The sequence below is a fragment of the Cynocephalus volans genome, chromosome 12 (genome assembly GCF_027409185.1).
Source record: "Cynocephalus volans isolate mCynVol1 chromosome 12, mCynVol1.pri, whole genome shotgun sequence".
NCBI lineage: Eukaryota > Metazoa > Chordata > Mammalia > Dermoptera > Cynocephalidae > Cynocephalus > Cynocephalus volans.
Window position 1 is genome coordinate 12028035 of NC_084471.1, and position 27207 is coordinate 12055241.

A 27207-nucleotide genomic window follows, 5' to 3' on the forward strand; every position below is an offset into this window, starting at 1 on the left:
GGGAAAGGAGCCAGAGAACCCAGGCAGGAGGCATCCAGAAGACGAGCATAACTGAACTGTTTCAGAACAAGGTCTGTCCTTAGCAGACCGAGAGAGGGCAGGGTCAGGAGGCTCTGGGGTCACCAGTCTGGGGGCCTGGGAGCACGGCAGGGACACTGATAAAAAGCGAGATTGCGGGTGGGGAAGAGGTGCATAACCAGGAGGGGCGGCCAGCGGGGCAGGTGCTTGGCTGGGGGTGGTGGGGCATCGGGAAGGGGCGTGGTCAGTGCGCCCCAAGCAATAAGGACAGGAAAGGGTGAGGCTGCTGAAGAGGTCCCAGCTGACGTTTCCCCCCCTAGTTCCCTTTTTTTTTTTTTCTAAATTGAATTATAATCTATCTACAGAAAAATGCATGCATCTTAAGTGTACAGCTCAGTAGCTTTCCCCCTGTTTCTCTACACCTGTGTGATCACCAGGATAAAGATGTGGGCCGTTGTCAATACTCCAGCAAGTTCTCCCGCATGCTCCTTCCCATTCGATATGCCCATGCCAGCTCTCCCTACATGCACAGGTAAGCGCCTTTTGACTGGGGAGAAGAATCAGAACAGGAGGCGAGAAGGGGGAAGCCTCCAGCTCGAGACACCGACGGGAGGAGGAAGTCCTGAGTTGTGAGGGTCTAGGAGGCCTGCAAGTGTTTTGGAGGCCAAAGAACCCTTGAGGAGGTGGGCAAAGAGCGGACAGCAGAAGATTTGGAGGAGGGTGGGGAGGCAGCCAAGGAGATCTTGGCCTGGGACAAAAGGAGGGGCTAGGATTCCTCTGAACTTGGTCCAACCACTTCACCTGTGCTTCTCATCACCTGCAAAAATAGAAGCTTCTCATGTCACTGGCCTGCTCCCTCCAAGTCAGTGGATCCCCTCTCCACTCACTGTCTGCCCTGCTTTCCTACCCTTGGCGCTCCCCGCTCCACCCCAGAGCCTCCCTTGGGGGAGTGGATCAGGACTCCCGAATCTGGCTCTAATGGTAACCCCTCCAGCATAGCGTTAGCAAAGGGGAAAGATTTCTGCTACAACATGCTCTCTCTCCCCGTCTCTCTCCCTGCTCCTCCATCCATGCTCTATTTCAGAAACAGATATGGGAATAGTTACAGCTAACAATGCTGAGCCCCCACATCCTCTTTCCCAGCCTACAGCACAGGCGCCCACAGGAACACCAGGCATTCAAAGAGGTAAACACATTCCAAGCTCCAGCCTAGCAGTGCCCAATCCCTGGACATCTACAGCTCCCGCTCAAGGCACTTCCCATTTCCCTGCCCACACATGGGTTGGGGAGGGAGAAGGGGTCTGGTGCAGAATAAACGTTGCCATGGGGACACAGAGCCACCTCTCCCTCCTCCGCCTTCCTCTGGCCTCCTCTTCTTTTACTCCATCCTTAGGCACCAACAGTATCTCTCTGTCCTCTTACATGTCCCGTGTTAGGCCATGCACATCCTGTAGTTGTTGAGGTTCAGGAAGCTGCACACCCAGGGTTTGACTTTGCCAAGACTGCGCTGCCCGTGCAGGAGACGCTGATGGGATGAGAGGGCAGCCCAGCCAGCTGCAGGGGTGGGGGAGCAGAGGGCTCAGCCCGGGGCCTACAAAGGAAAGCACTGTCCCTTTAAGGAGGCCTCACTGGGAACCCCCAGAAGGGATGACTGCAGACAGTAGCCTGGGTTCCTCCAGGCCCCTAGGAGAATAGCTTCTTGGGTAATTATGCCTTCCAAGTTCCATGGCCTGTCATCCCAGCGTCTTCAAAGCACCTGTGATTAAGGTATGCCCCCACCCCCTTTGAAGTCATCCCATCCAGGTTTACCAAGGGCAGGCAGGAGGCCTAATGAGTCACTGCAGCTCAGGGAGTGGGCTTGCTTCCTCCTCTCCTCTTCTCCTTCCTGTCTTTAAAGCCTCCTTGAGAAAAGCCAGGACTGGACTCCCCGGCTCCCTGCGTGTCCCTGGCCCAAGGGTGGATCACCCTTTCCTGATGGCAGTGTTCCAGGAGCGTTGGCTGCAACCTGGGATTTTGTAAAGAATCTCAAACATGTTTCTGGTGATTCCAAGGGAGCTGACAGTAAATCCTTCTCTTTGGCCATTTCTGTTTGCTTGTGTTGGCTGGGTAAGCTTGAACTGGGACTCACCTCACCTCTTCAGAGGTACAGGTGTGTGGGCAAGTGAGAGACAGATCAAGGAAGCTCATCTCTCCTGTGTCTTCAACTTAGGCTTTTTTCACAGCAGCTTGTAAATCATCACCAGCCACATCCGATTCACTCACACACATCCCAGATGGTGTCCCCTGGGAATGGCCTTGTTCTACTTGCCATTGATGTCCTGAATGCTACCACCCCAATGGGAAGGGCTGTGTGAGGTTGGAGGCATTTTCTCTTACTGACTGGTTTCCACCAGTGGGGGCTGGTGTGGATCCTGTGTTCATTTAACAAACATCCATGAGGGCTTGCTATGTGCCAGGTTGCTCAGGTGTGACCTTGGCCAAATAACATTGCCTCTCTGTGCCTCAGTTTCCTCATCTGCTCACTGGCGGTCACTGATGCTTGATGAGATAATAAAGAGTTTAGTACGTTGCCTGCCACATAGTACATGCTCAATAAATAGTAGCTGTGATGAGAGAGAGGACAGTAATGCCAGGCCCTGTGTGTCAGGTTCTGGAAACACAAAAATGATTAAGACCTAGTCCTTTTTGCCCACTGTGTGAGCACCCATTCTCCTGACTTCCAGAAGTTTCCTGCACATTTAAAATCACACACACATAAATATACACACACATATTTGCATAACTGTGACATCCAGGATGTATTGTTCTGTATGACATTTTCTTTTTTCCACTTAATGCCATATCCAGGGAGAACCAACATTTTATCAGAGACCTGAAAGAGGGGTAGGAATTAACTAGGGTAAGAAAAGAGAGAGAGGCGGGAGTGAGGGCAAGTGTTTAGGTGACGGCAATAGCAGCATCAGGGACCTGCCGCTAGACAAGAGGTGGCTGCTGGAAATAGCATCATTGGTGGCAGCGTCTGGGGCAGGTTCGCTTAAAAATTGGCCCATTGGGGCTATTTATGTTTTCACTTCCAAACAAGAATTTCAGAAAGGGCCCTCTTACTCTGCTTATTATTATAGATATCAGAAGGAACACTTATTGAGTGCTGATCATGCTCCAGGCCCGGTGCTAACAGCCTTACTTGTGTTATCTCGTTTAATCCCCGCATCCCTCCTGAAAGGATGGCTCTGTTTAAAATCCCCATTTTACAGGTGAAGAAACCGAGGCTTGGCAAGGCTTGAGAGACTTGCCCAAGGTCTCACAACCTGCCGGTGGTGGAGCTGGGATTTGAACCAGGTGGTTTGGTCACTGCACAGCCTAAAGGCCTGCAAAGAGCCACCCCATGATGATGGCTTTTTCCTAGTTCCTTCCATCTCTGCTCTGGGTGAGATCACACCTCAGTCCTGTCCCTGATCTTCCTCTCTGGGTAGCCCAGGGAGAGCCACCTAAGCTCTCTGAGCTGTGGAACATCTGAGGTTTTTCCTTCCCAGCACTCTTTCCCCATTCTTCTGGTCACGACACCTCATTTCCCTTTAGGGACTCATCCTCCTTCTCAGAACATTTGGTTCTGAAAGGGCTGACTCCACTCACTGGCTCCAGGGGTGAGGCCATGCACTTCTTGGCTAAAATGATTGGCTCAGAGATGGGAATGTGACCCAAGCTGGGCCAGTCAGAGGCAATCCTGGGACATAGTCTGAAATTCCTGGGAATGAAGAACTCTCTTTGCCACTGGGGGGAAAGGCCACCTGGGAATGAGACCAACACACACACACACACACACACGCACGCACGCACGCACGCACGCACACGCACATGCACGCACGCACACACACACGCACGCACACTCACACACACACACGAAGAGATAGAGAGAAAGGCATCCCACGGACACTGCGTGAGGCCTCAAATCCAGCTGTGCTTTGAACTTCCTAATTAAGTGAGCCCATCAATTCTCTTCCTTTGTTTAATTTAGTTTGAGTTGAGTCTTAGTCCATTGCAACCTAAAAGGTCTAATTCAGGTTGGAAGTTGGTTAGGTCTTCAGCAGCCACTGTTCTATGGACAGCAGCCTGGTCATCAGTCATGTGCAAAGTGCTGTGTCAACATTTTCATACATATTATCAGGACAATTCTGCCAAATGGTAGCCCTTACATTCCACTTACCGATGCAGAAACTGAAGCTCAGAGGGGCAAAGCCACATGCCTAAAGTCACACTGCTGGGGAATAATGGAGCTGGGCCTGTGCTCTGCTGGTCTCACCATGCTGCCTCACCAGGGCATCTGGCCAAGTCTCCCACAGCATCCTTGGGGGCAAGTGGGAGACACAAAGGCTACAGGTAAATGGGTCGGGAGTGCTCTGGGCACTGGGCCACTCATCAGGTTGCATCCTTGAGGCTTCTGCTCTTTCCTCCACACTCCCCTGCCAGATGCTAGATGGGGATTTGCGGCAGAGGGAAGGGGGATGATTAGATCTAGGCTTTCTTTCTGGCTGCCCAGACATGGAACTGTGGAATTGTCACTGGTCAGCAACCTCTGCAACACAGCCAGACTCACCTTCTATAGCTGGCACTGAGCGGAGGGGTGGAATTCTTGTCTGTGGATATTTACTGAGCTGGGCATGGGAGGATGCAGAGATAAATCCAGCCTGAGTCCCTATTCTTGAGAGGCCCTCAGTCTGGTGGGGGAGACAGTTGCATTGAGATGAATTATGATACATGCTGAGAAGAAAACCCAGAAGGGAACAATAAGCCATTTCTTTAAGTAGCTTTCTTTCTATTTCAAAAATATTACATGATTTTGCAAACAAATTTTGGAAAATACAGAGAAACAAAAAGAGAAGATAACCAATGTTCATAATCCTGCCGCTTAGGTGGACCCATGGTAAACATTTTGTTATATTCCTTTCTAATCTTTCTTCTAAGCATTTTTTTGTTTAAAACAGAGTTCAGACCAGACTGTCTTACAAATCTATTACTGCGTCTTCCACTCAATATTATCCCTAAGTATTCCCTCCATGGAAGTGATTAGGAATGTGTAAAGAGAATTTTTAAATATCTATACAGTATGTCATTTGTATTAGTAAACCATAATTTACTAAACCATTCAATGACTTTCGGGTTATTTCCAATATTTTGTTAGCGAGAAAGTAATTAAAACAGAATTGGGGAGGGGATAATAGGGGGGTGGGATCAAGAAGGAACCAAAAAGTAATACCCGATCTGTTCTTTCGAGGAAGAATAGCTGTTTGCTGGGTGGAAAGAAGTGGAGCTAGAGGCGGGGAAAGTTATTCTCTCTTCATTAGCCAGTAGGCAGGTGTAAAGGTGAGACTGTTGGGCTGGGAAACTCATAATCATCCAGAGGATAAGGTGCCTGACCAGGCAGAGGCCACAGGCGTGGAGAGGAGAGGGGACAGATATAAGCGTGTTTAGAAACAATGAATGGGTGGTTGCATGGAGGGGGAAGGGGAATCAGGATAGGGAGAGTAGGTGTTTATTTTCATTCTAGAAAGCCTGGGTGAAGGCCTTGGGGGGGGTGGCTTTTACCTCCCAGCAGCGAGCAACCAACTAGGGCTCCCATTTCCACCTGCTGACCTCCCATGTCACTTAGGCCAGGTGACTTTCTGTCTTTGAGCCCCTTTCTGGCAACTCAAGCCTAAAAATATCCACCACCTGCCTCTGCCCCCGCCAGCCTGGGGCCTCTGTAAATTGAGACCCAAAAGTGCCCTTGAGGAGTAGGGACTAGAAACCTGAAGTTGGTTGTGGTTTGGCCTGAATGCTCTGGAGAGGACAGTGGATGTCAGAGTGTGTCTGATTTGTAAGGTTTCTGTGCTAAGCATCACAGATATGGTAACAATTGGGAAAAGGACTTTGCCCTGGAGGGGTTAGTGTGTAGGGAAGGAGACTGGGAAATCATAAATGACTATGAGGCAATTGATAAGCCTTGTTGTGTTGGGACAGACCGAGGAACTTCCTACCCGGGGCTGGGAAGGAATTTTTCTGTAGGACTTTGCTATTATGGGATCTTCGTTCATGCTACAAATATTTTTCAAGCATGTTCTCTACGTCAGCCCCTGTACTAACTACTAGGATTACATCAGGAAACAAAAGCAACAAAAATCTTTGTCCTCATAGAACTTATGTTCTACTGGAAGAAGACAAACAGTAAAATAGGCCAACTATACAATACCATGGAAATGAAGTGATGTGGGGGAAAACAGAGCATGTGAAGGGTCTGGCCATTTCACTAGGGTGATTGGGGCAGAGGCCTCACTGTGTGGGGGATATTTGAGCAAACCCTTAAAGAAGGTGAGGGAGAAACCATTTGGGTATCTTGGGGAAAGAGACCCCAGCAGAGAGAACAGCTGGTGCAAGGGACTTGAGGCTGAGTACTGTGCTCGGCTTCTTCTGGGAACAGCAAGGGGTCAGTGTGGATGGAGAGAAGAGTAAGAGATAAGGACAGACATGCCTGGCCAGGTAGAGTGTCACATCAAGGCTTAGTAGGGACTTGTAAGGACTTTGGCTTTTACTGGAGTGAAATGCGGAGCCAGTGGAGGGATTTGAGCAAAGAAGTGCCATGTTTTGAGTTAGTTTTTAAAAGAATCCCTCTGACTTGTATATTGATGTAGACTAGACCAGAGGGCAAGATTGGGAAAAGGGTGATGGATTGGGAGAACATGGCAATAATCCCGGGCAGTGGCGGTGGCGTGGAAGTGGTCAGAGTCTAGATAATACGGTAATCCCTCAGTATTCTCTGGCGATTGATTCCAGGACCCCTCACGGATACCAAAATCTGCAGATGCTCAAGTCTGGGATATAAAATGACTTAGTATTTGCATATAACCTATGCACACCCTCCCGTATACTTTAAATCATCTCTAGATCACTTATAATACCTAATACAATTTAAATACCACGTAAATAGCTGTTATACTGTATTGTTTAGAGAATATTGACAAGAAAAAAATCTGTACATGTTCAGCACAGACTCAATTCCCCCTCCCCCCAAATATTTTTGATCCTTGGTTGGTTGAATCGTGGATGCAGAGAGCTGACTCTATTTTGCAGGTAGAGCCAACAGGACTGGAAGGATAGACATCTGAGGGAAGGCTGTGGAGGAGCAGGTTTGCAGGCTGTGGAAAGGGAGGTAGGCTCAGTTGCAGACACGTGGACTTTGAGATGCCTATTGGACCTCCAAGCAAGAGATGTTGAGCAGTTCAGGGGAGGAGTCTGAGCTGGAGATGTAAATACATTGGGGGATCTCGAGCACCTCAACGCGGGAACTTGATTGCATTTTATGTGTTTCAGTTAACCTGGGTGACGTGCGGACCTGGCAAACAGAAATGGGCTGGGGCTTGAAAGAGAACGGGCGAATTGACCAGTTAGGCCGCCCAGAGCGCGGTGAACAAGAGAGAAACGCTGCTACGTGGAGTGGGAAGGAAAAGCCTCTTTCTGAGCTTTGCAATTTCATCTCGCGTAGTTGCACACAACACTCGGTATACGTCCATTCCACAATTCCACACACATCCTTCACTCAGCAAATAACCATTTTATTTTGTTTCATCTTCAAATCGGGCTCAAATGGAGAAATTAGGGTTAAGAGAAGTGAAGCTCCAGACAGCCAGAGAGTGGCAGGGACAGAGCCCAGAGACAGAGCTTGGAGTCCAACGCTCTGTCCTGCACCCCAGGAAGCTGTGGTGGGCGAGGTTGGGGGACTGGTCTTGGCCGTTTTGTTTGCTAGCGGCAGGAATCCCGGGGTGGCGCCCGCCCCGGGGACGGAGGGCTGGAGTTCAGGGCGCGTCCCCTTTAAGGCCGGGCCGGTGATCTCAGCAGAGCGCTCTCCGCCCCGCCCTCCCCGGCGGCGCTCCCAGTGCGCAGGCGCGCCGGGCAGCACTCCGTTGGTCCCGGACGTGCCGGCGGCGGCCGAGTTACCGGGGCTGCGGCGCCGCCTGCCCGCCCGGCTCGTACCGTCCTGCAGCCCCGCGTCGCCCGCACCCTCCGCTGCCGCCACCATGGGATCCTGAGGTACCCCGCCCGGCCGGCGTCGCGCCGGAGGCCCGGAGGGGGGCGGCTGCGGACGCTCGGGGGCGGGGGGCTGCTCCGTTTTGGAGAGGGTCGCGTCGGCCGCCGGTCCCCGGGTGGGGAAGGTACGTAAACGGCCGGCCTGGCCGAGGAGGGAGGGGGTGTCCGTCGCCCCCCCCCGCCCGCCCAGCCCTGCTCCCACTCGCTGGCCTGCGGGGTCTCGGGGCGGCCCGTGGGTGTGCCCGCTCCCCCTCCACGCCGACGTGGCGGGGGCCGCGCTGGAGTGTAATCGGACCTGCCGGGGGGAGCTGGGGAAGAGGGGAGGTGCATGGACAGGCCCTTTGCAAGTGTGGGATCGTGTGCGCCCGGGGGGCTGTGCTGGCGCCTGGCACGGCCGAATGAGTGGGGGAGGCATCGTGCCCTTTGCGGGTGCTGGTGACCTGGAAAGCTGGTTGGCCGGGGAGGACTTCAAGGCTGCGTGAATGGAGGATGTACACGCCTTGCACACAGGTCAGCGTGTGTGGAGGGGGACTGACTGCAACCTGGGTCTCCAAGGATATTTGCCTCCAAAGGGACCATAGAGACTGGATTTGGGTGTGTGTGTCCTTTCTGTGGGTTGTACATTTCCTCCCTGGGCACACCCTTGGGCACCTTGCTTGGATCTACTTGTATGTAGTGCTAGGTGGTTCCAGGCCAGGCGAGGCAGTGAGGCTGGGGAGTGGGTAGGGGTTCCCAATCCATATCCCCTCTGGATATGGCCAGACACTTTATCCCTCCCTCTCTTCCAGGGCATCCTGGGGCAAAGTAGGTGTTTGCATGCCTGATACCTGTGTGAGATGAAGGCCATGTATTATTTATCTGACTGCCAGTGCTCTACGTAAGGAAAGAAGCAGCAATCTGTGCCCTAGAGGCCTGTGTGCTGTGGAGTCAGCCAGGCAAACAAGCTCACTTGCACCTGCAGAGGCGGTGTAGGTCTCAGAGGTGTGACTTCCTTGACAGGTTATGTTTGCAATGCCCCTTTACATCTCCCTTTTCAGCAAGCTTGGTGGCCTTCCCAGGCTGTTCACATCTGAGTATCTTGTCGAGGGTGCTGTGTGTATCAGAGTTGGGACTGTGGGGAGGGAGAATCCCAGCAGCCAGGCCTGTGCGCCCACTCCTCAGACATTAAGGAGCTCTCAGGAGGGTGGGAGAAACAGACTTGGAAACAAGGAATCACAATGATGTGACAAATACAAAACAAAGGAGTAGAATGAGTGCAGTGGTGAGTTCCGTGCTGGGGGAGGGGGAATGAGGCCAGCAGAAAAGACCCCAGCACTGGCGAGCTGCTGAGCTGAGCTTGAAGGATGACTGACATCCATCTGAGGCTTTTGCGCTTTCCACATATATTTTCCCTGTTCTCACAGCAGCCGTATGAGTAAGGAACTATTGTTTTCCCTACTTGTGGATGAGGAAAACTGAGGCCCCAAGGAAATTCGTGACTCGATTGTCCATGATACATGGCAGGGCTGGCTGGAGTCATCCTTGAGCCAGGACCTCTCTCTTGCTGCCACATCTTGTTGCCTTGTAACTTATTGAGTACCTACTACGTGCCAGGCAACATGCCAACGGCACAGAGGTCTGAAGTTGAATGGGACCTGGTGCCTGCCCTCTAGGGGCTCCCGGTCTGCTGGGGAGATGGACATATATATGACCTCAGCCTAGTCATGAGGCCCCAATAGCCAGTGTGGGTGGAGAAGTCGCTTTGAATTCCCCCAGAAGCCTTGTGGCAGTTTGTGCTGTCTTCTCTGTTGTAAGTTGCTGCCGTGGTGGTGGCAGATTATACAAGCAGCCCCTCCTAAATCTCTTCAAGTGGTGGAAAGAAGAGCTTCAAGGCAGATTGGGCGTGAGTGATCCACTTGTCCTACTTCCCTCTTGTTGGCCGAGTTCTGTGAGCTTGGGCTTCTGTCTGGAGGCTGTTTTCTCCCACTCCGTCTTTGAGGTTTTGCTCCTGGTTTCTGGTTGGCCTGTCCAGCACTCTCTCTTAGAGGGGCTCAGTGCTATTTCTAGTCCCTGCTGTGCTCATTTTTCTGTGTAAGTTCCCTGGAGTGGAAACAGCCTGGGCAAGGCAGGGTACGGCCCTTTATTGTTTTGAAAACCAGTAACAGCAAATGTGCTTCTTGTTCTGGGGGCCTTTAGACTGGGGATTTGGTGTGTTTCTGGGAGAGCTAGGTGTGGGGTCTGCCCCAAGACCTTCGACTTGAGGCACTCACAGGCAGTAAGCACTTACTGAACACCTACTGCGTGCCCTCTTGTGCTGGGCCTCAGGGAAGAGAGGCCAGAGTTGTGGGTCATGCTTTTTAAAAGATTGTGGTTGGCAGAGGGGACCCAACCTGTAACAAATATGTGCAAGACAGTGCTCTACTTGTGATCGAAACAGAGGGCCCTAAAGGGGCCCAGAGGACAATAGGAACAACAGCTCATTTATTGAGCCCTTACTGTGTGCCAGGCACAGTTCAAAGTGCTTTCATGAATTAATGTGTTTCATCCTCACTGGGTGATGGGACAAAATCACCTTCTGCATTTTGCAGAGGAGTCAGCCACGGAAGTGTTGAGAGGTTAAACCATGCCGAAGTCACACAACTGGTTGGTGGATCTGAGCTTTGAACCAGTCAGTCTGAACTTCGGAGCCCGAGCTCTTCCCCCACTAACCCTGGCGTATGCCAGAAGTCTCCTGGCCCTGAAGGATGAGGGGTGCTCCACCCATGGAAAGAGGATGATGTTCTAGGAGGAGGGAACCCCGGGCAGATGTGGAGGTCTGGAATGTCTCCTCTCTCCCTTGTGGCTGCAGTGGGCCTGGGTCGTGAAGACTTTTGAAGGCCCCAATAAGGAGTTTGGACTTGATCCTGGTGTGGTCAACAGGGAGCCCTTGAAAGTTTCAAAAAGGAAGTGACACTCATCCATGTGTCACAGGGCAGCATTATCCCTTATCCTCCTTCCTTCATTTCTATAAATGACTCCCAGAAGACCCAACCTCCCTCTCGTTTGCTCTCCTTCAGGTCCCAGATGTTCTTTTCGTCCCTGCTACTTTTCCCGTCTCCTCTTCTAGCAGCTTCTCCTCTTGAAGACCCCATGTGACCTAGGCCAGGCCTCTGGAGCCCACCATTGTAACGGTGTCTGCTCTGTAACTGGCCTTTTTGCCCGTTGTGAATTGGCTCCACTGAGCTGGAACTTTTTGTTAAGGACTGAAGTTCTTGCTCGTTCTCCCAGGTTTCGTGGGTCCACACTGACTTTTCATGCATTTGAGAGCTGTGGTGGCTGTCCATCATCCACACCCCCAGTCATCAGCTCTATAAATACAGGCAGAGGGGAGCGGGGACAGAGCAGGAATTGGAGCCAGGAAAGTCGGCCTGATCTACCAGGTGTCATTTGTGAGCTCAGTGAGGAGTAACCTGCTCTGTCTAACTGCTTGGCCAGGTTGTTGGGCTGTCCGGCATCTGATGCAGCTATATACTAGGCACACGGAATGTGAGGAATAAGACTTCATCCCTCCTTGCAGGGCTGAAGGCTGTGGGGTTGGACGTGCTGCACTTGTAGTCTTCACAGAGTACTGCCAAAGCACAGCTGTGGGGGTCCACTTTGGGACGTGGTGGAGGGGTGTGGGAGCTGTTATAGTGTAGGATGTGAGGGGAAGAGTCAGGGAAGACTGCTGAATTGGGTGCCTTGGGATAGGAGGCTAAGAATTCAGGAAGGGGTCAAAGATGGTCACTAGCAGCACAGGAGGAGAAGGGAGAGAGGGTGAAAAGAAGCCCAGCAGTCCCAGCAGCTGGGAGAGAATTGCGAGATGTGGGTCAAATCCTTGCTCTTGTTAGCCGTGTGTCCTCAGGCAAGCTGCTTACCAGGTTCTAATTCCTGTTCTTTAAAAATAAGGGGGAAAGGATGCAATTTTCTTCATCTGAAAATGGGAGTAATAATAGCATAGCCCTCATCATACGACTATCCTGACCTGTCTGTGACCTAGCCATGTCTGCATGGAGCTCAGCACAGCTCTGCATATAGTACATGCTCAGTAAACACTGGCAGTTACTGTTACCTAGCAGGCCATTTAATCTATTCAGTGAAGAGGTATTGCAGGCCTGTGTGCCAGGCAGTGTGGAGGCCCATGAGCTGAGTCTAGCTGGGGAGAGAGACATCACACTCACGAGCAATTACAGTCATCATGGGTGCTCTGGGGGAACCTTAGGTCATTCTTGCCTGGGCGGCACTTTTCTAACAGGTGATGTCTAAGCTGCCACCATATGTAAAGGTGGAGGAAGTGGGTTCCAGGCAGAGGGAACAGCATGCGCGAAGCAAGGGTCTGAGTTCATGTCTATAAAATTGTTTGGCACTAGAACTCAGCACCAGGTAGGCCCAAATGTTTATCGAATGTGATCTGGGCCTCAGGGAGGACAGAAAGGGGAAGAAGTAAAGTGTGAGGGGGCTGCAGAGAGAAGAATTGGGTGGTCACCCAAGTTTTGGATTTTCTCATCATGCCTCCCCATTGCCTCCACCTCCATGAAATGGGATGTGGCACAGGTACTGTGAAAAGGCAGCCAGGGCTGCCAGCCTTCTTGCCAGGTGCTCATTCTCAAACTCTGCTTTCCTAAGGACTGGAGAGAATCAAATCAAATGCAGAGGTAGTCAAGAAGCTGGAACTGGGCTGGACACCCAGGGAACGTTTGTTTGCATGCCTGTTTGCTGCTATTTTAGCACGGCTGAAACCCTGTGCTTGGGCAGAACACAGAAGGACGGCATATGGCTTCTGGTTGGTAATTTTTCCAGTCTTAGGTTAATGATGGCTCAGTGTCTGGCATGGTGCCTTGCACAGAGTAGGTGCTGAAATAAGCAGATGAACAGGTTGGTGGGTTAATGGCATTGCCACTCAGGATAAAGCTGGAATTATTCTCGAAAAGTGACCAATATTAAGGCTGATCAGAACAGGATTGATTGTTAGGAATGAGTTTAATATCATCTGGAGCCAAGGGTGCCCATTAAACAGCCTTGGGTCTGCCCAAGGGCAGGCTCCTGTCGATGGTGGGGGAGGTCTCAGGCCTGTAATGGGAGCAGGAAGCCTGGCAGACACCTCCTTTTCCTTCTTGGGCGGAAACCAGAGGGGGAAGATCCCACCCAGAAAACCTTTGTGCCCAACTTGCGTCACTTCCATCTCTACCATGTTTTAAAAAGTCACACACAAGTAAGTGAGTATTTATTGAAAAGTTTGCAACGTTAATCTCAGGGTTGCAGCCTTTGAAAAATAGTAGGCTTCTCAGATAGTACTTCTTGGATAGAAGTAGTACTTGTGGTTTATAGTAAACTTGGAACACAGAAAAGATTGGTGATAAGAATAAAAATCACCCCAAACTTCACAATAATCACTGTTAAGGTTTGGGTGGATGTTCTTTCTAGGCATAAACTTGGGTTATCTCATTGTTTACTTACCATGGGGTCATAAGCATTTACCCACTAAGTTAAAAGGTTAACTATAGGTAGAAAAGAGTCAGAGAAGCTATAAATCAGAACCCTGGCACTTTGTTTCAAAGATGAGATCCCCAATGTTTTTGCTGGACAGTACCATGGCATGAGTGGTGGACAGGACACTGGACTCAGAGTCGGAAAACCCAAGTGATGACCTTGGATGAATCATTGCCCTCTCTGAGCTTCACTCCCTCTCATGGGAGCTACTTGTACCCCCTCTGCCCACCTCCTGGTGCCACAAGGCTCAGGTGAGGTCCTAGGTTAGAAAGCCTTGAGCCCCCCGGGGAAGGGACATGGCTTGGAGAGAACCAGGTCGTGTGACTGAAGATGGAAGCAGAAGCATGTGGGCATGTGTGTGATTTTTTCCCAACCCCAAATCTGTTTGGTGACCCCCTGGAAGACACCAGTCTCCTTGCTGGAAGGTTGTGATCTGTGGACCCTTTACCTGTAAGTCATGGACAGTCCCAGGATGGCTGTTTCCCCTCCCCCAACAAAGGGGGTGGAGTGAGACCTCTGCAAGTTACTGCATCTGTCACCCTAAACAGGATTTTCAGATCAGATAGCCTCCCCACCCTGAAAGACGTATGTGGAGTTTGGTGCCTTTATTTTTCTCCTGCTACAACCCCTGTGGACAGCCTGCTCTCAAGGAGGCCCTGTCCTGCTGGCAGGTGGCTGAGAACCTCCACTCCGCTGGGTGGGGCTGTTCCCCAAAGCCCTCTGGGTCATCACTTACAGAAAAGCTGGGAGAGAAAAATAACTCCATGGCGCTGCTGTAGCCACTGGCAGTGCCTCCTGGTCTCCGCCTCTAGCACCCATGGTTTTTATTTAGTCTGGAATGAACTGCAAATCTGGGATCCTATCAGCAATTGGTTTAGGTACCTGCAAGGCACAGTGGTAGGTGTTGTTGAAGGGGGTATGTGAGGATATTAACTAATTAATATTAGCGTACTAATCATATCAACATCCTCACTGGAATTTGTGTAGGACTTTGCAAATTACATTTCATATATATTATTACATTTCACATATATTGTTTCATTTAATCCTCCCAAAGGCCCTGGAACCTTGGAATTATTGAGCCCACTTTGTAGATGAAGAGACTGAGGCTCAGAGGGGTGAATTGCCTAAGATCCTGGGGAAGGAGAAACCCAGGGTTTCAGGTTTTGAGTTCTGTGCCCTTCCCGCTCTGAGTGGGCCATCCCAGCACAGGCCTGTGCTCAGAGCTTGCAGCCCTCCTGGGAGGCCCAGCAAATTGAATTGCTGCTTAGACTTGGACAGTGCCTTAGTAAAGGTTCAGGTCGAAACTGGGGGCTCCAGGAGGCAGCAGTCTGCTTTGCCTGGTGATGGGCTGCGGAGCCAGTGCTCCCCAGAGGAAGGGCAGTTGGGCTTGGGGCTCTGGACAGTGGAAGTTGGCAGGTGGAGAGGTGGGGAAAGGGCTTTACAGATGGTGGTTCCACCTCTAGCACACATAGAGGCACGAAACACAGGCATTGGGTGCGTTTGGGGCCCTAGCCTCACCTCCAGGAGGAGAAAGTGCATCTGTACACATTTGTCAATGGGGTTTAAACAAATAGGATATATGAAAACCTAGATTTACCAAAAGGTTGATGCATTGCATCTTGGTTAGAAAAACTTTAATAGCAGTAACCTCCGCACATTTAAGTAGGATTTGATTTACTGGGGTTCCTTGCTGTCCTAGCCAGAGGGAGCAGAGCTTGGGCTGGGAAGGTTGAGGAGGGTTTTTTCTCTCCATTGCTGGCTTTAATTTGCTAAGAGGCATCTCCCACTCAGCTGGGGGCAGAAGACCTTTTCTCTTGTTCATGGTTTTCAGTAGTTGAGCCAGATTTGTGGGGTTGGAGGAAGCCCTGCCCTGCTCACTGCCTTTACTCAGCCATCTCACTTCAGGGAGGACACTCGATATTCTTTGCAGAGACCCGTCTCCATCCTCCGCAAGTTGCCAGCAGGTGAGGAAGAGCTATGCTCAGGAGCCGATGGCTGCTGGGCACACGAGTTATGTCACAAGTTCATGATGGAGCAGGGAGCGGAGCCAGCCCAGAGTGAATGTTGTGAAGTGTGAGTGTGCCTTGCATGGCTGTGGTGTCCCCTGCAAGAGGTGCTTATCACTCATTGGGATAGCTGTACTGGGACCACTGGTTTCTCTCAGTCTCTCCTCCCCCACCCCCTCCCCACCATGCCTGCCCGCTCCTCCTCTGTGCACTGGCACCATCACCCAGGGAGACCAGTTACTGCTGGATGTTGTGGTGACTCAAGTCACCGTCTACCCTTCTGCCTGCCCCAGGATGAGGGCATCAGAGCCTGTCTGCCCTGGGAAGGGGTGAGGGGCTGGGTGGGTCTAACCTTGTACTGACAGCTGAGGAAATGTAAGTTAGTGGCCCAGAGCACTGAGCAAGTTGTGGCTGACCTAGGTCCAGCACCATCTCCTGACCCAGAACTCTGTTTGCTGAAAACTGAACTTTTGTTTACTGTTTCTTCACCAGGGCACCTTAAAACTACATGTTGTTAGTATTTTCCCCAACATTGAGGCTCATTTCTTGGATGAATGATTTAAAGGTATTCTGCCTCTCTAGTGACATTTTTCAAAATTACAGATGCTTGTACACTTTCACCAGCAGCTGCACTTCTAGGAATTTATCCTACAGATGTGTTAACACATGTGCAAAATGATTTATTTGCATGGTTAGTCATTGCTGCTCTATTTGTAATAGCAAAAGATTAGAAGTGCCTTCAATGTTCATTAGTAGGGAGCCACAAATAATGGTTCATTCAAACCATGGAGTACAGTACAGCCATAAAAAATAAGGTGGAAACTCCGCACACTGAAACTGTCTCAGCAAGATAGATCGCGGAGTGACTAGCAGGTATAGGGCAGAGTGTCTGAGAGCCACTATCTGTGCAAAATACTAAGTGCCTTTGCTTATATATGTACAGAGGAGACCTACTGTGAAGGTTTGGGTGTTCCTGGGTAAATACACTGCAGCCCCAGTCCTGTAGAGACTCAGCCACTTCCCTCTGGCCCCTCCAAAACACTGCCATTGGCTGGCCTTGTTGTCTTACACCTCAGCTCTGATGGGCTCACTTTCTGACCTCTGAAGCCTTCCGGGGCTTTCCCACTGACTGCAGAATACAGTCTCGCTCAACCCCGGGCACTCAGGCCCTCTTTTCTGGGCCTCTTCTTGAGTTACACCTGACTGGTGGCCCTCTTCTCTGCCACCTTGACTTCCTACCAGCGTGGCTTTGCTCATGGGGTTCCCTCCGCCTGCCTGCCTTGCCCTCCAGAGCATTCTTCGTGTGCCTGAATCCCACCTGACTTTCAGGGCCCAGCTTGGTTTCCACCTCCACACCGCCCACTGACCCTCCCCCTCTTCTGTGTCTGTTCCTCTCCAGTGGCACTTGGGGCTTTTTACATTGTGTCCTAAATATCTGATTGCTCACTGGGTGGCGGGCTCCTTGCAGGCAAAGTCCGTGTACTGCTCACAGCCCCTGATTTGTTAGGTATTTGCTGCGTGAGTGAATGCGTAGCTGACTTCCTCATGGGTGGGATGGGATGTTGTGGGGGCCAGAGCCTGTCTGACATCTGTGCATGTAACTCAGTGCCTGGTGGGGGGCAGGCCCAACCTCGAAGCAGGAGCACAACAGTCACGTGCCTTGAGGCCAGGTCCTGCGTGGAATGCCTTGTGTGGATCCCTTCCTTGTGTCCTTGAGAACCCATGACATGCAGCTACTGTGACTCCCTCCTTACAGGTGAGGAAGCAGAGCAGATACCTTTTCGAGGTTGTATGTTGGGAAGTGGGATTTAGACACAGGTCTGGCTACCTCCAAAATTCCTGCAGTTGATCAGTTTGCTCTGCCACCTCCCCCAAATCTCGAGTGATACCAAAACCCTTGACCTACTCTCATGACCTGTCCCACTGGCCACGGACATCCTTGTATTGTTAGTTGAGTGTATTTTCTTCCCCTCTGGACTGTAAGCTCTTAAAAGAGTCAGAGTCTTGTCTGAGATACCCTTGGACTTAGGACATAGATGGTGCTCAAAGGTACATATTTATATTTTTTAAACTTTTTATGGAAGTTTAACTTACTACAGTAGACTACACAGATCTTAGATGCACAGCTTGATGGATTTTTACATTAGTACATACCCATGTAAATCACTGCTCGGATCAAGCCGCACAACAGTCCCAGCACCCCAGGAGGCTCCCTGGGGCCACCTCCTGGTCACTTATCCTCCGCAGGTAGCCATACTCACACCTCAGCACCTTTGATTAGTTTTGCCTGGTTTTGACCCTCCATGAATGGAAGCATAGAGAAAGTACTCTTCAGTGTCTGTCTGCCTTCCTGGCCTGAGCATTGTCAGTGAGGTCGTCCAGGTTGTCTGTAGCGGTCCTTTGCTCCTTTCCACTGCTGCATAGGAGTCCACTGTCTGAGTAGATCACTGTGTGGATGGGCATTTGGATTGTGTCCAGCCTCTTCTGCTGTGAAGGTGCTTGTTCCTGTCTTTGGGGACACATGCATGCTCATAGATGCTGGGTGTATACCCGGGGCAGGATGCTGGCTCACCTGGCTCAACACGTGTTTGCGTGGATAAAGTTCAGGTTGGGATTTCTTACTGAGGTATCCTGGGCTGGAGCCAGCTTCCTGCTTGACAGGGTCTCAGAGGATGGGCAGGTATGGGGGTCTTGGCTTAGACAGCCTGCTCCCACAGGGCCGTAGGACTGTTGGGCTTCAGGATTCTGCATCTAAAGGGGATCCACTTGCTCAGGCCCCAATGGGATCTCAGCTGGCTGGAAAGGCGATCACATTTAGAGGGCTCAAAAGCCTTGGTAGAGGTTGAGCATTTGGTCCATGTGTTCTCAATTTCGGAGAAAACTGAGATGACCAAAATTTGGATTGGTGTATATGTTTAAAAAAAAAAAGAATTACAAGGCTGAATTAAGCCCTTGCTGAAGGATTTTGGATTCCTTTGTTGTTCCCTTTATTTCTGCACCACCTCCCCTCAAGGGACAGATAGGTACACGATTGGATGATTTTTCTCTCCTGGTTAAGACATTCATGGGAACTCAGCCCCAAGAGAAGGGGGAGAATTGTGGAGACTCTAGAGTGGCCTTGGCTTGTTTGGTGGAAGGGGAGTGGGAACAGTGCAGACCCCTGCCCCCTTGTGAGTGCACGTGATCCTTTTTCAAAAGGCTCACCAGGCAGAACTGCTCAGCCTCCGGCTGCTCTCTCCCTCTAATCCCCTCTGGAGAAGGGCCAGGCTGTGGGTTGCTGACCTGCTCTGATGTGCGTCGGCCTCCCCCCAAACGGCAGCCACCCAGAAGCTAACAGCCGGAGCAGTCCTGAGGTGGGCGACTTGCCATTCCCAGGCAACTGGGTGGGAGCAGAGTGGTCAGTTCACATTAGCAGTGCTCAGGTCAAATTCCACCTAGTGAGTTATGTAAGATGGACGTTTCTTCATATATAATCAATAAAAAGAACAAAAACCCTCCCAGGTTGCATTAATATTCCAGAGCTGTACGTGAGAATGTGTTGCTGGTTTAACCCGGCTTGTGGGTGGCAGCGGCCTGCCTGAGCATTTCATGGCTGCAGCTCAAAAGGGTTTGGATCTGAAGCTCATGAGTGAATATGTGACCTCAGAAGGTTTACAAGAGAGTGAGCAAGGAGAGACAGAGACCACTGGGAACTTGAACTCCCAGCCTGGTGAAGGACGAAACAACCGTGCAGTGGGAGAGTAATAATACACAGTATATTAGTCCGTTTTTGTTGCTTATAACAGAGTACACTGAACTGGGTGACTTATAAAGACAATGAAATTTATTGCTTACAGTTTCTGAGGCTGAGAAGTCCGAAGTCCATTTGGTGGTGGCAACGGTGATCCAGGGGTCCCACGTTGCAAGATGGTGGAAGCAGAGAGAGCAGAGAGAGAGAGAGGCAGACTCTCCTCTTCTTTTAAAGCCCACAGAACCACGCCCCTGACCACCATCTTTAATCCATTCACTACTGCACGGTCCTACAATCCAATCACCTCTTCAAGGCCCTACCTTTCAATTACCATAATAGGATTTCCCACCCTCCTTACAGTCACAGTGGGGGCTAAGTTTCTAATACGTACAACTTTGGGGACACAATTCAATCTTCAGTGAGTTTGGGGGGACATAATTCAATCCACTACACACAGGTACTTCAAAAAGTTGAGGGAAAGATTCATCTCATCTTTCAATTCTGTTTTTCCACAGACTTTTTGAAGTGCCCTTGTACTGGATAACATTACATTGTGTCCCGTTCTCAGTGCTTTCTACATTAACTTGTTTATTGCCTACGGCTCTCTCTGAGGTAGGCATGGCTGCATCCCCATTTTACAGATGAGATGCTCAGGCCAGGAGAGGTTATATAATTTGGCATGAACACAAAGCTAGTAAGTAGCAGAGCTGGAAATCAAATCTAGGTGGTCTGGCTCCAGAGCCTAAGGCTGTCTCTCAGCCCTTGGAAATGTGTGGGTTGAAAGCATAGCGAGGATTGTGTGAGGGGCCATTTACCAGGCGACCGTGGACAAACTGCTTCAGCCCTCAGGCCTCTGTTCCTCATCTGCAAGCCATTTGCTACTGCTGCTGTAACAAATTACTGGAAACTTAGTGGCCTAAGAAACGAATTTATTATCTTACAGTTTTGGAGGTCAGAAGTCCAAAATGCATTTCACTAGACTAAAATCAAGGTGTCAGCCGGGCTGTGTCCTTTGGGAGGCTCTAGGGGAGAATCCATTTCCTTGCCTTTTCTAGCTTCTAGAGGCCACCTGCATTCTTAGCTGGTGGCCACTTCTTCCATCTTCAAAGGCAGCAGCGGAGAGTCTTCCAGCCTCTCTTCTCTCTGTTTCCATGTCACACTGTCTTCTTCCCACTCTCAGCCCTCTCATAAGGACCCTTATGGTACATTGGCCCTACCCAAATAATCTAGGATAACCTCTCTATCTCAAGATCCTTTACTTACTCCCATCTGCAAAGTCCCTGTAAGGTAACATGTTCACAGGTGCAAGAGATTAGGACATAGACATCTTTGGGAGGTCATCACTCAGCCCGTACACAGGACATAATAAAATATAAGTGGGAGGGGCAACAGGAAGGTGTCCCTTGAACGTGAAGTTACAGTGAGTCTGAGAATAAAGTCTGGTTGAGATGGTGAGATGCTCTCTGAAATGCTTAAATTCCAAGGCAGGTAACCCCAAATTTAGTGACTTACATCCCCATTTTGCAGATGAGAAAGCTGAGGCAAAGAGAGGTTATGTAACTTGTCTACAGACACAAAGCTAATAAGTGGCAAAGCCAGAGTGACGACACATAGCTTCGGAGCTTGTCTGAAAAAGGAGGGCATCTCCAGAAGGGGGTCAGCCAGAAGGCATCGCTCCTGGAGAAGGATGGGGGTGGGGCCGTGTCAGGAAGTGAGAGTTTGTGTCCCTCTGAGGTGCCTTCTGGTCTTGGGATCATTCCTTAGGCTTCGCCAGGGCCTGGCTGACTTTGACCCAAGACTCCCACTTCCCCATCCCTCTGATTCTGCTCTCCAGTGCCCTTCTGGCTCTCTTATAGGAGGTGGAGAGGACACTTGTAAACTGGAGCTCCCCCCTGGTTTTGTGAGCTGGATTTGCCGAGTCTGTTCCCCTCATTCCCATTAGCTCCAGGCCCTGAAACCTGAGCTCTCTTCTCAAGAAGTGAGCTCCAGCCCCGGGGTCTGGCAGCCCTGTGGACTCTACTTCTCGGGGCTCCCCAGCGCTCCTCCCAGGGGACTTGCATCCCTGCCTAGGTTCTCTCACTGGGACAGGACCCACTTCACACAGTTGTCAGAGGGCTTCACAAACTGTAATGTGCCATAGGTGGTCTGCCAGTTAGGCCACACTGCCCCCTGTGAGGCCTGTTCACAGCAGCCCATATAGGTACACTGTTCTCAGCAGACGTTTGGCCCAGTGTCTATCAACACATTGTCTTCATGAGTTTGTCCATGCTGTATCTTCTGTCCCCAAAGCAGTCATTCAGCAAATGCTTTTCTAGCACCCACTGTCATCCAGCTCCTGGGTCAGAGGCGTGGTGGTCATCAAGGTGGACATGGTCTCTGCCCTCCTGGAAGACAGGTGTTAAGTGAACAAATATAGTCACAGTTGTGGTAAATGCTATGAAAGAAAAGAGCAGGTACCAAGGCATACCAAACATGCACAGACTAATAGGTTGTAGAAGGTGATAGATGTTAAGGCGGCTGGCAGTAAAGGTCTGTGGGGAGAACGAGAGAACGTTCCAGTCCGCAGGGTTGGCACAGTGGTGGTGGTGGTGGAGGGTGTCACAGAGTTTTAGAGTTGGAGGGAACTGCAAAGGACAAACTTATTCATTCAGTTGTTCCCTAATCCAGCCAAAGCACATTGAGTGCTATGTGCAGGCTCTGAGATAGGTGCACCTAGGACATGACCTCTCACGACCAGGTCTAGTCTAGTTGGGGAGAAGACAGGTAGAAGTAAACTACCCAACAGAGTTTCTCAGTCAGTGTTCCAGCCCTGTTTGAGTGGGAGCTTCCTTATTCTAGAAGCAGCCAGAACATTGCTAGATTGTTCTGATTGGTCAAAACATTTCTATCTTGGCAGACTTCACCTTCCTGCTGCCCCCACCAGGTGGATAGGATTGTGTCCTAATGGAGTCCATAAAACAGATCCCTTTTCCTTCCCTGGTGTGGCCTTTCCACGTTGCAAGACCGTGGTGTGACTCAGCCCCTGTCCTCTGCCCTCACCTGGCCCTTCCCTCTCTCCAGCCAAACACCCAGGGCCTTCAGCAAACTCTGGAATGTGTCAGTGGTGGGGAGGGTCAGAGTGACAGACTGCCCACAGTGTGCAGGCATTCCATCATTCAGTCGATTCTCTTCTCGAAATCCCTGCTGTGTGCTTGGCATCAGACGACTGGGCCTAGAGATGGGTGCCAAGGCATGGAAGACACGGACGCTGTAAGAGCTGACCTTTTCAGTACTGCAGAGCAGGCTGCCCTTAGGGGAAGGCCATGATGTTCAGAATGAGTCAAGAGTGAAGAGTTGCGGGTCCGTGGGGACCGGGGTGCAGGAAAGGACACATGGTCACAGAAACGTGGGCTCACATGTACAGGGGCTGTGAGGGCCTTTTGTTGCATACGCTCAGACAGGAGGCTGGGAAGGGAAGCCAAGGGCCCAGGCTTCCTGCACAGGAGCCAGAACTGCTCCTGACATGTTCTGTGTTCAGGTTGGAAGGAGGTATACCATCCTGTGTGAAAATAAGTGTAAAATAAGCCACACTTGAAGCAGCTTTCTTAACCATCTACCTCTCTGCAGCTCTCGAGGACAGTCAAGGCTCACGTCCCTTCATCACCGTTCTGGAATCCAGAATGCTCAGAAATCCCAAAGGGTCTTCTAAGTCTGCAGCAGACTAATTTTGTGGCAAAAATTTGACCTGAATTGATGCGAGACTAATTATGGTCTTTAAAAATATCTCACCTAGGGTGACTAGCCATACATTTTTCTATGGAAATACTATGCGTCTGATTTTGGGGTGCTGTGCAGACCCCTCCAGAAGTGTCATGCCATATACAGCCCCATAATCCCTTCTAGGATCTGAAAAATCCCGAATTCCTGAACCCATTTGGCCCAAAGGCCTTGTCTATGGGACAGTGCACCTGTGCTCTTCACAAGAAACAGTCACCTGCCCCAGCTCAGGTGATGGTGCCGAGATTCCAGCTCAGTTCCCTGACTCAGCCTGAGACAGCCTGAGACAGAGCACTGACTGCATGGCCTGACATCTTCACAGCCTGCTGGGTGGCATGTGAATGGGAGACAGGTGTGGAGTGACCGTGCTCACTGGCAGGTCGGCCACCAGGAGGAGGGGCAAGTGCTTCACGTTGCTTTCTCTGTGATCTGCAGCCTGAGACTGAGGGGTGTGGGGGACGTGTCTGGGGAAGAATAAGGACAGAGAGGCAGAGAGATTGCAGAGAAGAGGGGAGCCGCCTGACAGCCCGGTTTGGAAGCCTTTGCCCTTTGCCCATTGTTCACAGCAATGCTCTTCAAACTTTCTTTGATCACACGTCCCTATTAGTTAAAAACAAACAAAAAAAACCTTTCTGAGCATGCAATCCCAATATATGGATATTGGCGTAGTTATAAATAAGGCACGTATTACCTTGTTGTTATACTATGCACATAATAAAACTTACTCCAAAAACAGAAACCAAAGGACGAGCAAAAGATGTAATAATTAGAAAATTTTTATTTTGTTGATGGCACGAAAATTTTATGGCTTCATGTGCTTTGTTATTTCTGGAAAGTGTGCTTTAATGCTCTGTGAGAGAGCAGTTGGAAGGTCTGGCTCTACATTCCGTTTGTTTAGATACTCAGTTTTAATGGCTGCTCTCTCTGAAAAAGATCCCTGCCCTGGACACCGAGCTGCACACGGAGGAAATGCGTCGTTGGCTTTCTTTTTAAATCGGGTTGCTCATTTTTCCATCCCATCCACTGGGTGTGCAAAGGATTTGTTGAAAATTTGGCTAGTATATTTCCATCCTCTCTGTTGCCAATCAGATGTATTTGTAAACTAAATGGAAGGTATTTATTTTAAAGTTCTTAACACAAGAGTTCAAAACCCACTCAGATGCTTTGGAAATTTTTAAGCAGACTAGAAAATTCTGTTATGTAGTTTTTTAGGAGCTCAGATATAAGAGGTTTTTGTTGTTGTTGTTGTTGTTTGCTTAATCAGAGACATGTTGTTTTTGTTTTTGTGTTTTGGCAGCTGGCCGGTACGGGGATCCAAACCCTTGACCTTGGTGTTACCAACACCACGCTGTAACCAAGTGAGCTAACGGGCCAGCCCTAGTGATGTTTTTAGTAACAAAATTCTACGACAGTAGAAACAATTTCAAATATACCTTTTTTGAACCCTCTGCCCCAGCCTAGGTTTCCTTCAAAGAGTAGTTCCTTTCTCATTTATTGTGATAACATGCCTTTCCTGTGAAGGGACATGTAAACATGCTTAAAGATGTTGTGAAAACATCACTAGGAAGCATGTTTCTAATAACCAGTTGTCACAGGAAAAAGGGCAAATTTGAACAATTTTTGTAAAAGAAAAGTGTAAACTCCGTTGTTAGGTTTGACTCTTTTTGATTGCTTTTCTAGGAGATAACCAGTCCATCCCTGGTAACAGACCATTTCCTGAGTCGCTCCCCATCTCATTACAGATTTTGTAAAAAATTCTGTTCTGCTGTCCAAGACTTTTCATTATGGAAAATTTCAAGCACATGAAAGTAGAGCAGATAGTGTAGTGACTCTCTGTTGGTGAATACTGTAATGAGCTCCAGCAGTTACCAACATTGTGCAGACTTGTTGCATCTTTCCCTCTCCCCTTCTTAAAGAGGAGATCTCAGGTGGATGTTATTTTTCACGGTTAAATACTTCAGTAGGCACCTCTACTTGATAGAGACTGAAAGTACTTTGTATTTTGAAATAATTGTAGACTCACAGGAAGTTGCAGAAGTGGTACCCAGGGCCCTATGTACTCTTCACCCGGCTTCCACTGGTGGTGCCTTCTCACCTGGCTGTAGTACAGTATCAGCACAGGGAAACGGACGTTAGTACAGCCTGTTAACTAGATTTCAGGCCTTATTTGGTTTTCACTGGTTTTACATGTGGGGTGTAGGGGGGTGTGTGTGTGTATTTGTGTGTGGGTGGGTGGGGGGGTTCTATGTGATTTTATCATGTGTAGATTCGTGTAACTGCTGCCATTATCAAGATACAAACTGTTTTGTCACCTGGAAGGAACTCCCTTGCCACCCCTCTATTTGCAAACACCCCTTCTACCAAACTAATCTGTGTTCCGTCTTTATGGTTTTGTCATTTTGAGAATGTCATAGGAATGGAATCATACAGTATGTGAACTTCAGAGGCTGGCTAGTTTTACTAAATGTAATGTCCTTGAGATCCGTCCAGGTTGCCGCGGGTATCAACAGTTGGTTCTTTTTTACTGCTGAATAGTATTCTGTGGTCTGGATGTACCGCAGTTCGTTTAACCTTTCACCTGTTGAAGGACATTTGGATTGTTGCCAGATTTTGGCCATTATAAGTAGAGCTGCTGTGAATATTTGCGTACAGGCTTTTGTATGAACATAAGTTTTCATTTCTCTAGGATAAATATCTAAGAGTGATTACTAGGTTGTATGGGAAGTGTGTGTGTTTTAATAAGAAACTACCAATCTGTTTTCCACAGTCGCAGTACCATTTTATCTTCCTACCTGCTGTGTATGTGAGATTCATTTTTTATGTTATAGGTATGTAATGTCTTATTGTGGTTTTATTTATTTATTTATTTATTTATTTATTTATTTAAAGATGACCGGTAAGGGGATCTTAAACCCTTGTCTTGGTGTTGTCAGCACCACGCTCTCCCAAGTGAGCTAACCGGCCATCCCTATATGGGGATCCGAACCCGTGACCTTGGTGTTATCAGCACCACACTCTCCCAGGTGAGCCACAGGCTGGCCCTTACTGTGGTTTTAATATGTGTTTCCCTGATAGCTAATGATGTTGAACATCTATTCATAGGCTTATTAGCCATGTGTCTGTTCCTTAATGAAATGTCTGTTCATGTCTTTTGCCCATTTTCTGATGGGGTTTATTTGTTTTTTTACCACTGAGCTTCTTGAACATTCTCGATATGTTCTAGATGCTAGTCATTTACCAGATATGTGACTTGCAAATATATTCTTCCACTCCGTGGCTTGTCTTTTCATCCTCTTTCACAGTGCAAAATTTTTAACTTTTCCTGAAATCCAATTTATAGTTTTTTCCTTTTATGGATCATGCTTTTGGTGTCAAGTCTAAGAAACTTGACTTAGCCCTAGGTTTCAAAGATTTCCTCCTATGTCTTCTAAAAGTTTTATAGTTTTACATTTTACATTTAAATCCGTGATTCATTTTGAGTTAACTTTTGGATATGGTACAAGCGTTTAGGTTAAGATTCTTTTTTTCTTTTTTTTGCCTCTGGATGTCCAATCATTTGCTATTTGTTAGGAAGATTATTCTTCCTTCATTGACAAGGAATTTTATTTTTACATATACACAATGCCATTATCATACCTGACAAAATTGACAAGAATTCCTGTGTGTTATCTATTTCAAAGATGTCTTTTAATTATTGGTTTGTTAGAGCATCAAGGACCCAAACAAGGTCCAAGTGTTGTGTTTAGTTAGGTTTCTCAACTCTCTTTTTCTGTAACAGCCCCATCAACCTACTTGTTTTTAAGCCATTACTTTGCTGGATAATCAGGGTCATCTGGCCTGTAGTCTATGCCACAGTCTAGAACCGCTGCTCATGGTCATCTAGGCTGTTCTGCTGCCCTCTGTGTTTCCTGGGTACTGGTGGTTACTTCTAGAGGCTTGCTTAGATGCCAGTTCACGTTTGGGTGTGAGTCTTCCGTAGGTGGTACTGTGTGCTTCCCGTGCATCTTGTCAGCAGGCTGGAGACATCTGCTGCCCATCTCAGTGACATTGATTTTGACTGTGGGTCCAGAGGGTGCCGCCTGATTCTTCCATTATCAAGTTCCCCATCAGCTTTTCACCTAGTGGTTTTATCGTCCATATCTGCATCAT

At 49.3% G+C, this 27207-nt stretch overlaps 1 protein-coding gene across 4 annotated transcripts in view; it reads left to right on the forward strand.

Moving 5' to 3' along the window:
• The first annotated feature begins 7959 nt into the window (after nucleotides 1-7959).
• The window catches only part of TMEM184B (transmembrane protein 184B), a 47189-nt gene continuing 27941 nt past the window's right edge, over nucleotides 7960-27207 (forward strand). The window contains exon 1 of one of the 4 annotated variants that reach the window (XM_063075053.1): nucleotides 7960-8201. The gene's annotated coding sequence lies outside the window, so the exon portion shown is untranslated. The remainder of the gene's footprint in view (nucleotides 8202-27207) is intronic. The other 3 variants (XM_063075054.1, XM_063075051.1, XM_063075052.1) reach the window with 3 other exon arrangements.